This window comes from Gadus chalcogrammus, chromosome 2, assembly GCF_026213295.1.
Source record: "Gadus chalcogrammus isolate NIFS_2021 chromosome 2, NIFS_Gcha_1.0, whole genome shotgun sequence".
NCBI lineage: Eukaryota > Metazoa > Chordata > Actinopteri > Gadiformes > Gadidae > Gadus > Gadus chalcogrammus.
In genome coordinates, this window is record NC_079413.1 from 24,533,892 (window position 1) to 24,545,295 (window position 11,404).

An 11,404-nucleotide genomic window follows, 5' to 3' on the forward strand; every position below is an offset into this window, starting at 1 on the left:
GTATTTTGATATTGTGGGTTTTTAATTTCTAAGGTTTTAAAACACAGATTGTCGGCTGTAGAGATTTTTTCTGTGGTCTTATAGCAATGCTGAAAGGTAAGCATTTAGAGGAATTCACATGTTAACAGATTTAAATTGTTAGGGCTCGTGAAAGACTCTGCAATCCAACCTTGTAACATAGATCAGAGTCACCATTTTGGGGTAATCATGTTTTGTAAAAGTGTTGAAGTGACTATACTAGTGACTATACTAGTGACTATACTAGTGACTATACTAGTCCAGTTGCTGTTTCTTAGTTCTTTTGGGTTACCTTAGCTTTTGGTGCTTCCATGTCAATTTAGATATTTTTCATGGTTTGAAATCTGTGCGAAAAGGAGATTAGGAACAAAATATATAAATATATAGTCATTATTAACATTGAATACGATTTATTCTCTAAACCTGCACTAGATAGCGATAAGTGACTGGTCGACTTTACGTCACCAACAACCAAACCAAACACACATTATTGCAATTCCTGTTTCCTATTGGTTCAAATGCCTGCCATGTGACGCCCTCTGCAGTCGTTGGGATGGGGTCGTAAACGCACAGCAACAATCGAACAGAAGCGACAGATCCTGGTTCCCACAGTAGAAGAGAGGGTTGGAGTGTTAGTGTTCTCAGTGTAGAGAGCAGATCCTGTTTCCCACAGTAGAAGAGGGTTGGAGTGTTAGTGTTCTCAGTGTAGAGAGCAGCTCCTGACCCGGGATCAGAACCTCAGCGTGCAGAAGCTCCGTCAGGCTGGTTGATACCGCGTCCCTCAAGCCAAAGGTCCGAGCTGGCGCCACCGGGCCACCGTGTACAGTTTACATAGATATGAATAATGTAAGAACTCCAATAATGTTTGGTTATGTCAGGTTTGCTGTTCATTAATATAGTTGCTAGTCCAAATCCTGAACAGTGTTTGCCATCCAAAAGCTAATTTTTTATATAAATAACAACAAATATAGAGACATACATTTTCCATTATATTGATCGTTAAGAACTGATTACTTTTTATGTAATGGGACATCTAATATAAATTAAAAACATACAAAATAGTGAAGTTGAAAAGCTACCACATCACTTTCTAATGTTAACTTTGAGTTCTGGTTGCTTGATGGTGAATGGATTATCATTTCAGAATAACATGGAGGAATGAGGGTATGACGAACCAATGTATTATATTTAAACTGTGCAGTGAAGATGTTATCTGATATTAAATACACAACAATATGTTTTAGATTTAGACTAGTAGAACCAATCGTTAGGGAGAGCTATCTCGTTTTCTATCAAATCATATTCAGAATTTATATTATCTCTTTACAAGTTGCACTGTAGATATCCTAATTGTATTTTTGCCAATGATATTATTTTGCACACATATAACCTGTATTTTCTGTTGCTTTAAGAGCCTGTGGGACAAACCATTGTGGTATGTTCCACATTTCTTCTTGTAATTTTTTTACATTTGATTCTACAATATCTTGAATTCCTTTTCTCATATCATCTCTACGGTGGACTATTTTTTATTATTACGATGATTATTATGGTTATCGTAGCCTTCTGTTAGACTTTTCCACTTGTTTGAATATAAAACCATATAAATGTGAGATGCATAAAGAGGATTCACCTACTATGTAAATAGAAGAATAAATTACAGATGTGTGGTGGAATATAAAGTGAAACTCAGGAGACAGAGACAAGACCACATGAGACACGACCACATGACCACAGGAGACACAACCACATGACCACAGGAGATACAACCACAGGAGATACGACCACAGGAGACACAACCCCACGACCACAGGAGATACGACCACATGAGACACGACCACATGACCACATAAGACACGACCACAGAAGATCCACGACCACAGGAGATACGACCCCACGACCGCAGGAGATATGACCACAGGAGATACGACCCCACGACCACAGGAGATACGACCCCAGGAGATACGACCCCACGACCACAGGAGATACGACCCCAGGAGATACAACTACAGGAGATACGACCCCACGACCACAGGAGATACGACCCCAGGAGATACGACTACAGGAGATACAACCCCATGACCACAGGAGATACGACCACAGGACCACAGCCCCCAACGCCCAGAATGCTCCTCTTCGCATGTTTACATTACCCAGTAGCGGCGTGGCAAAACCTCCTCGTTTCTATTCATGAGAAACAGGACACTTCAGAAGGAGCGTTTCTGGAGCAAGGGAGAGACACAGCGGGGGGGGGGGGGCACTTCATACAATCTCTGCTTCCAGTGGGGGTTTTCTAAACGCTTCCTCAGTCATTCTATGTGCATGCACTATCGTTCTTCCACCTGAACATCAATAAAGTTTTGTTTTCTCAATCTTCTGTCCTGTTTGTGGGTTCTGGCCTCAACGTCTGCCCAGTTTGCAATGGGAAAGCAAATGTTCAAAAACCTAGAAAATATCTTTCAATCATTCATGTTACACAGAAATGTTTTCAAATATATTGGATTAATTAAATTGTATGACTAATAATTGCAGCATTAAACAATCAACTAACCCTAACCCTAACCCTACACCATCATCCCTTTACAGTTGATCGACTGAGGATGAAGATGATCTAGCCAACACCCTGCAGCCCGTTAGGAAGGGGAGGCTTTAGATTGGCTAGTTACGTCTAGCTACGGTTAGCTACAGCTATCTACGGTTAGCTACGGCTAGCTACGGTTAGCTACGGTTTGCTACGCTAGCTACGGTTAGTTACGGCTAACTACGGTTAGCATAGAGTCATGATGTCAGGATGTCAAGCCTAGTGTGTTCTAAATGCTAAATATCTGAGATAACGATATATTGTATTTGTTGCACACATAATAATTAAGACGATACATACAAATAATTACTTTGATACTTTTCAGTTTAAAATATTGCAACAGATAATCCATACACTAAAGAATCCCTGGGCCGAGTGCCAGCACAGACGTCCGGACGGGCCTTAACACAAGGACTTAACTACTGGAGGCATATTGATGGTCATTTGGAAAATAAAATCGGACGTAAATTCAGATTTGGTGTAAAATAAACATTAAGCTATTTATTCTCTTTGTTGATCTACTGGTGTGTATTCAAACCACAATTTCACTTATATTCTCTGTTGCAAGATATAGTGAACTATACTTGTTGACAAGTTGAATCTAAATGAAGGAAAAACCGAATGACTCTCTCTCCCAATTTGATCAGTGAAGTTAGAAAACACATTGCCAGGGGTTACGCTGAAAGATAAGCAATATAAATGTTCAAATGTGTTGAATAATTCACATTCCAGTAGATAATAATTTCCCACTCCACCAGAAAAAGTTAATCAATAATGAACTCATACCAGGTCACTGCATCGTTGGTCTAATTGGTTATTATCTTTCCTGTAATTGAAGAAGTAGAGAATGTGTGGCGGTTACACTGGTAATATTTTCCCAAAACCTTCTGATGCAGAAACCAAGCATGGATTCAGTTGGAGGCATGCAGATAGAACAATGGTGGTACACTGGTAGTCTAGATTAACCCCCAACTATTGCTCCATCAGCTAGAGGGTGGGGTTAACCTAAGCCCCAACTACAGCGAGTTCTACCAGCATCCAATGCGGAAGTGACAAACATTGCAGTAGCACCGGGTGGCCGCTACGAGGTGGTACCAAAAGTGAGCAATTCTTCGTTGACTCACTTGTTAAACAGGCAGGTCTTATTAAACCTATTTGCAGCCTTGTCCAAAAAAACATTCTAGTCAGTATGTTTAGTTTATATCTCCATGACAACACTGAGGGGGTTGAATGTTTTTTTATCAGGCTAGTATTTCTTTTATTGGAGGTTAGAACTTTTAGAATGATAATAAAGAGACTTTAAAAAAAAGTAAACTATGCCAATGCATTTAAATGATAAGATGTCAAGATCGTGTCCTTTTTCATCAAATGTAGCTTTAAAATTGCATTAAATAAATTGTAATTTATTGTGGTAAATATGTAAGTTATTTCACACTTTCTAATCAATTTGCAATAAAACATATTTAATCATCAATTTTAAATAAAAACATAACACAAACAGAGATGACATTGATGGTAGCTGAGATGACGTGCATAACAGAGTTCACCACCCATAGTTAAAAGACAAAAACACACACACATTCACCTTCACTTCCGGCTTCAAGTGAACATTTAACCAACATTTTATGCATAGACTTTTTTTTATCCTAAATAATACATCTGGGATAAAAATATTTCCTGAATCTGAATAATAATGGTGTGTGTCTCGTACAATACTGACAGCCAAGAATTAAGCGCAAAACAATTGGCAAACGCAATAACCAGTCAACACTAACACTAGCACTAAGCCCATCGTCCAAGACCTGTATGCATTCAGGAAACGTGGCATCCATGTTTCACTCTTTTTAGCTAATCGGCAGCAATGTCGGCCCATATTTCTCGGTCTATCTCCACATGACGTCCCGTCACAGCGGTTGGTTGTGGAATGATTCTGAGGATATCATCGAAGAGATACCACAAGGTATTGTCGCGGTTTGGCCAAAAGAAGCGATTCCTCCCCACATTGTGCATGCATTTGACCTTTGCATGGGTCTCGTTGACCTCGACCATGATCCCAGGATAAATGTCATTATCATATTTGATTACACACCTGCCCAATGACATTTCTGCCATCCCACATGATGTCATGTGTTGCCTGTCTTGGGGACACCAAGGCTAAATCCGAATTCATTGCTCAACCCTACCCCTCATTGCTCAAACCTAACCCTAAACCTTACTTTAAGCTGACCCCCTACCCCTTCCCTTCTTCGCCTACCAAATGGGACTATCCTACCCTGTGACGTCATGGGTAGTCCCTACACTGTGACGTCATCATTTATTTTGAATGTCACTTAGCTACATGTTTAAGGTGGTATTAGATAAGAATCGGTTAAGGACAAGAACACTTTAAAGAAGAAACACTTCATTTGCATAAAGAAAGAAATATAAAAACCTACGACTTCATGTACCCTACCATATATATATTTGAAAGTAGGCAATGTCTCTTTTAGATAAGGCTAATTTTAACAGTAGGGCCGAGATCGTTTATTGGCCTGTGGCATGTGCCACCGCGACCACTGACATACCATGGCATATGCCGTTCAGGAACGGTAACTGCCGTTCTGGATCAATCGTTACCTTACAAATAGAAAATACTGTGTACTTTAATGGTGTTTTTACAGAAATTAGGGTTATGAGCTGTGGAGTGCCGCAAGGGAGTTGTTTAGGGACACTTTTCAATTTTTACAAATGATTTAGCTTTAATTCTAAACAATGCATCTATTGCTATGTACGCAGATGACTCAACCATTTATCCAGCAGCGGTGACACCAGGAGATCTTGAAAAGGTTCTAAATGAAGAGCTAGTGCTGATTAGGGTTTGGTTATCGTATGGGTTTTATCCGATACCGGTGCCTACTCTGTACTTTTCAAACGGTTCCGGTGCTAAAACGGTTCTCGAACCGGTACTTAAAAAAACGAAACGGCACACACTTGCATACCGGCACGACTTGTTATGAGTTTCACATTAAGCAGAAAGTCAGCGGACACTGAGTTGAATGGCAATGGTGTTTGCTAGCCTACTTGATATGCAAGATTTACGGTTGGCATTAAATTACTCGATTTACCCGAAGAGGCTGCTGTGAGTGCTGTGACTGATAAATATCTTTCTAAAAAATAAGTACAAATAATTGTAATTTCTCGCTGAAAGCAGGCAGGCACGCATCATGGCGCAAGCCGCGCAACATTACTGCCAAAGTCATATTAGATAATATTACTCAGGTGCGCAAGGCAGCCACAGGAGACGCCAACATTGTTTTCAACCGCTCGGTACCGCGCTGTGTTAATTCCCAAGTTTTGAAAAGAAAAAGTATTTGAAGCGAATAATGACTCTGTTTTTGATTTGTTTATTTGGTTTTGAACAGAAAGTTTTGAATGCATGCATCGGCTTTGAGTTTGTTTGTTTGTTACTTTAAAATTACATTTGCTCGCAACACACACACATACACACAAGATCATTCACGTTCAACCACTACAACCTGCCGATCTTCAATCAAAACAACATCAAGTAAGCGATGCCACAGCGCGTTGACAAGTCCGTCCCGAGTCTCGAGGCGCCCATAGGCTTTATGGTTTATATGTTTGAAAGCCGTGACACACTCTTTTACCAGTTGGCCTGAAATACCACGCCTCGCCGTCATGGACCTATAAAGAAAGTCGTAGTCGTACCATCCGTGTTTAGCGCAACATTGAAAAGGGTCCCGTCTGAAACAGTGTCGCGCAGCGCTGCTTTCTGAACGTTCTGTAATCTAATACACCGGTATGGCGGTATGTAAAAAAATCATATCCTAACGAAAATACACACCGTTATTCAGTGTGAACTGGTATAGCGGCCAGCACTAAAGGTACAGCCACACCGGGGCGTCGAAAATCGACATTTTTGCATAGGGAACCATTGGTATAGGCGCGTTGAAGCGTCGCGTTAGGGGCGTTAGACGCGGCAGACGCACGTAATTACGCACGTAAACGCAGTAAAGGCGGCTGCATGCTTCAGCGTTGGTGTTACGTTGTTGCGCAAAATTTACTCAAAGCAATTCATGCTCCCTTTTAGGTTGCGCGTGTTGCGCGTGTTGCCAAGCAATTTACCGCCAGAACAGTAGGTGGAGTAATATGTGGAGGAAAGTTTTTCGTTGAAGACGACCTCGAGAATGACGTCTTTGTCTATGGGAGTCGTTGGTTTGTTTATGTGCCAGATCGTGTTCTCCCCATACACAGTGAATGATGGCAACAGACAGAGGAACAGGGGTGATGAAGTTGTTGATCATTGGGGTTGTATAAATGTGCATATCTCTCTACATTTTAAAACGACATAATGTGTTGGCAGCAAAGTTAACTTCACTTCAGGTTAATGCTTTTGTATATGAGCCTGCCGGGTGATACTCCAGACAGGAAGTAGTAACCAGACCAGCAAACCAATCACAGCCTTGCAGGCTGGGCTGCTCGCGTAAAAGCTTACGTAAAAAATGACGCAAGTCTAGAAAAATCACCCGACGCACGCAAGACGTGAGAAGTCGCGCAAGGGGGGCGCAAGGGCGCGCAAGGGCCTCTTGCGCTTGCGCTTACGCTTACGTAACCGAGCATAAACCAGCCTTAAGAATTGAACTTTCAACGCACCAACGCGTGATGCTTAGCCGCGATAGCCAATCAGCGTGGAGCTTGACCCGACGTCACTGGCAGAGAGTAGTGATGCTTGCACAGAAGCATACGGCCGACATCTTTCTTTATTCTGGGTGGAAATAGTAACATAGTTTAGGGTGACCAAACGTCCTCTTTTCCCCGGACATGTCCACTTTTTACGTCCCGTCCGGGGCGTCCGGGGGGGTTTTATTAATTGATGATAATGTCCGGTTTTCGGACATTATCTCGTTGCATATTTGTTTTTGCCTCGTCGCATATTTGTGTTTCTGGGTCTTTCACATAACCTACTAGTTATTACCATTGTATATGTCTATGGTTATTACGGCCTTCCAAGTTCTGGAAATGGTATCTCCCTTACGTTCCACCTTCTTGCGCGAGCTGACTGTAGAGAGAGTCTGTCATTGGGCGACCGATCTCAGGGTTGCCAGAGCCACGATAATGATCCTCCAAATACGACCATTTTGAGCCTTTGGTACGTTACTTTGCCATTTCCAATCTGGCAACATTGAGCACCTTGCCGCTTCCACTCTGTTTACAACAGCACATTACAAAAAAAAAATGCGCTGCGTAGCGGTTATCAATGAAGTACCACATTGTGTGGGGAATAGGTATTTTGGCGCCCCCTGCTGCAGGCGCACACCTGCTCGTTGAGAAGGTGCCGTGTATAGACGGAATGAAACCCCCACTGAAGTCCGTAGGCTCACCCCCCCCCCCCCCCCCCAGTCAACAATCTTGCCCGGGGCGCAATTGGACCTAGGATCGCCACTGTCTGCAGCCATGCCTGAACGTAAATGTAAGTTCACGGACGAACTAAAGAAAAAATACCCATGTTTTCGCCCCCCCCCCCCCCCCCCCCCCCCCCCCCCCCGCGACGAGGTGTCCTCTTTTTCACAAACTCAAATCTGGTCACCCTAACATAGTTGCGCCATTAAATGCTTTCATGTAAAAAAAAAATGCGAGAAATGTGCATTCTACTTTCATAATGTTCGCTTGGTGAATGTGAAGGATGTTTGGTTTGATAGTTATGACGAAGAGTGAACGCTCCATTCCCTTGCATGGACAGCGTCTCTGCTTGCTAAGCAACCTCAACGTCTTGGCGGACTATATCTCTGCTGATCAGCGTTTGGGTTTCCTACCTCGGACTCCTAAATCCAGCGCAGCCACAGGCGCGTTAGGCGCGTTGAACCGTTTGATGTGGCCGTAGCATTACGCAAGTTGACGCCGCAACACCATGGGAGCGGGGCAGGGGGCGTTAAAAAACGTCAGGCACCGTTATGAGGCACGGAAATGTGCACTTATTCGATCTCGTTACAACTGTTTACGTAGGAACCGGTTCCCTACTGGAACCGAGTTTCGGAGCTCAACCCTAGTGCTGATAAGGAAATGGCTTAACATAAATAAAATGGTGCTTAAGATAAAAAAAAAAAAAATGCATACTATTATGCTCTAAACGGGGAGGGAGAGTAGAGCTGAAACTGCATTTAAAACTAGATGATGAATAAATCAAACGGGTCACAAATGTTAAGCTACTTGGTGTGCTGATTGACAGCCAAATTACCTGGACAAGTCAGATAGATTGAATGTTGAAGAAAGTGGGGAGAGGAATGGCTGTAATTAGATATTGTAGGGCATATTTACCAGGATGCTTCATTAAACAATTAATGCAAGTTTAAGTCCTATCTCAGCATGATTACTGAACAGTCATATGGTCCAGCACATCAGAAAATAATATTAATAAGATACAGGTAGCTAAAAACAAAGCTGCTCGTATAGTGCTCAACTGCTCATACAGAACTTGAGTATGTGAGATGCTTAATAAGGTGCATTGGTTACCTTTTAAAATTAGGTTACACTACTCTCTTTTCAGCTTTTTAAGAAATATAATAACAGCAAAGAGTCCTGTAAGCCTGTTTAATAGCTTGATGTTTTGTCATGAGGAGATTTCTATTTATAAAACAGGAGCCGGACAGAGAACAATGCACTGCAGAACAATGGTATGCTTTACCACGTTTTTTGGTAAATTAAACAAGTAAGATGGCTTTTAAAATCAAATTGAAATTGTATTTATTGACACAAGGTGTTACATGATTTTATTTTTCAGAATAATATTAACCAACTTCAAGTCAAGTAATCAACTAATGATTTTTTATTTTTGTTTTGTTTGTGTTGTATGCTGTGTGAATGCATGCTTCTATGTAAAAAAGGATGTGCAATTTGAAAATTTTGACCCTCAAGAACAGCACTTGTCTGTGTACGAGAAAGCTGATTGTGGATCAATAAACAATTCAATTCAATTTCTATGGTAATGTTGTGTGAAGATTGTGGCTGTTTCTTATTCACTGTGATCACGCTTATTATAGTGCAACATTTCAGTAGGTTTGGATGGTTTTAGCCCCCTGTTGCGTTGGACTGGCTCAGAGATGGGGAAAGGTGTGTTTGGTTTGTTTCGTTCTACTTGCATTCATTTTGTTTGTTTTGGCAGCGGAATGTTACCTTGAAAAGATAACAAGCACCTCGCCTTCGGCCGCACCTGTTTATTGTAAGTCAGGTGTTGTTTTGAAACTGAAAATAAAATTGCTGGTCTATAAAAGGGCTCAGTGCGGTTGATTCAGGGCATAGCATCAAACATGGGGGGATTCTTGGGGATGTTCCCATACTCTTCAGGTAATTAATATACAGTAATATGTGTGCAAATTTCAATACATATTCTAACCTGTTTGGTCTTTGACATTTTTTTATTCTGTTGTTTTATAAAGAACCTGCTATTGAAAAACCCAAGGGTAAGTTAAATATTGTTTACATTTTTTAAAGACTATTCAATCGTTAGGGAACAACATTCTAACGCCAGACATCCTTATTCCACAGCTCTCAAATTAATAATTAATATACAGGAATTTGTGTGTTATTTTCAATACATATTATAACTTGTTTGGTCTCTGATATTTTTTCATTCTGTTGTTTTATAAAGAACCTGCTATTGAAAAATCTGAGCGTTAGTTAAATATTGTTTACATTTTTTAAAGACTATTCAATTGTGGAGAACAACATTCTAACGTCATACATCCTAATTCCACAGCTCTCAAAGAAGCTTGGAGGAAAATGAATTGGGGGTAAGTGGTATTTCTCAACACTTTTTCTCTTAACAATGGCTTATTCTTTATTTATTTATTTATTAAAAAGACTCATCTCTAAAATAACCCACAAAGTGCAGGATGGATGTTTTTTATGGTTTCTGACTGTTATTTGTTAAAATGATTATTTTGGTGAAAGGACAGAGCACAAAGAAATCTTCACTGGCTATATGAATCAGCAGAGTCACGCTAAACTTACTATAGCGCCACACTGTGTGGCTGTGTGGAGCTCCGTCTGGCCCTTTGTCGATGTCCGAGAGAGGGTAAAGCTCTGGACACATTAAGACGCGGTGTGGGTGGACGTGTCACCCGTTTTCTCTTTCTCTCTCTCTCTCTGATCCATGGAAGAGGACCCGTCCCTGTGTCAATATAAAGGCTCAATCAAAAGCTTTGAATCATAATGATTCTTCTTTTACACCAATTTAAACACTCCAATTCTGCCGGGACGCCATTTGTTCTACACTCACACCTTGAATATGTGACGCAAAAAGCATGCAATTCTATTTATTAAAAATAAATATTAATCAGGTTGTTAAAAATGTTCCTTTTAAACAGTGATAGAGAAAAGGAACTCGGGTGGCTGAATTTGTTCGCTCTGAAAAAGGACACCAAAAAGCATCTTCGGATTCTAATCTACGGCCCGGCTGGAAGTGGGAAATCCAGTTTCATTAATTCTGTTGACGGTGTTTGTCAGAACAGGATAACCTGTCCTGCGGCGGCCTCCAGCTCTGGCCTCACCTTCACTGTCGCGGTATTGTTCCTGGCATTCTATTGATGACTAACCCCTGAACTGGTTGTGCTATGTTTTGAAGCTCTTTATATTATCTAGTGGTAAAGTATGCACAGATTTATCAATAATATCATCCAATATCTTAAATACTGAAATAAAATTGCACTCTTTTAATAGTACAAAACATATCAAATTAAAAAAGAGGTGGAAGGCCAATATTACCCGTTCGTCTTCAATGACGTCATGGGCTTGGAAGGCACCAGTGGAGTC

General features: G+C 41.1%; 1 long non-coding RNA gene across 1 annotated transcript; it reads left to right on the forward strand.

Annotated features, from left to right (window-relative positions):
- The first annotated feature begins 9,995 nt into the window (after positions 1 to 9,995).
- LOC130373082 (uncharacterized) lies at positions 9,996 to 11,105 on the forward strand. The gene is made up of 4 exons (XR_008893462.1): positions 9,996 to 10,053; positions 10,242 to 10,265; positions 10,350 to 10,383; positions 10,960 to 11,105. It is a non-coding gene; the product is annotated as an uncharacterized LOC130373082 (long non-coding RNA).
- Positions 11,106 to 11,404: the final 299 nt, after the last annotated feature.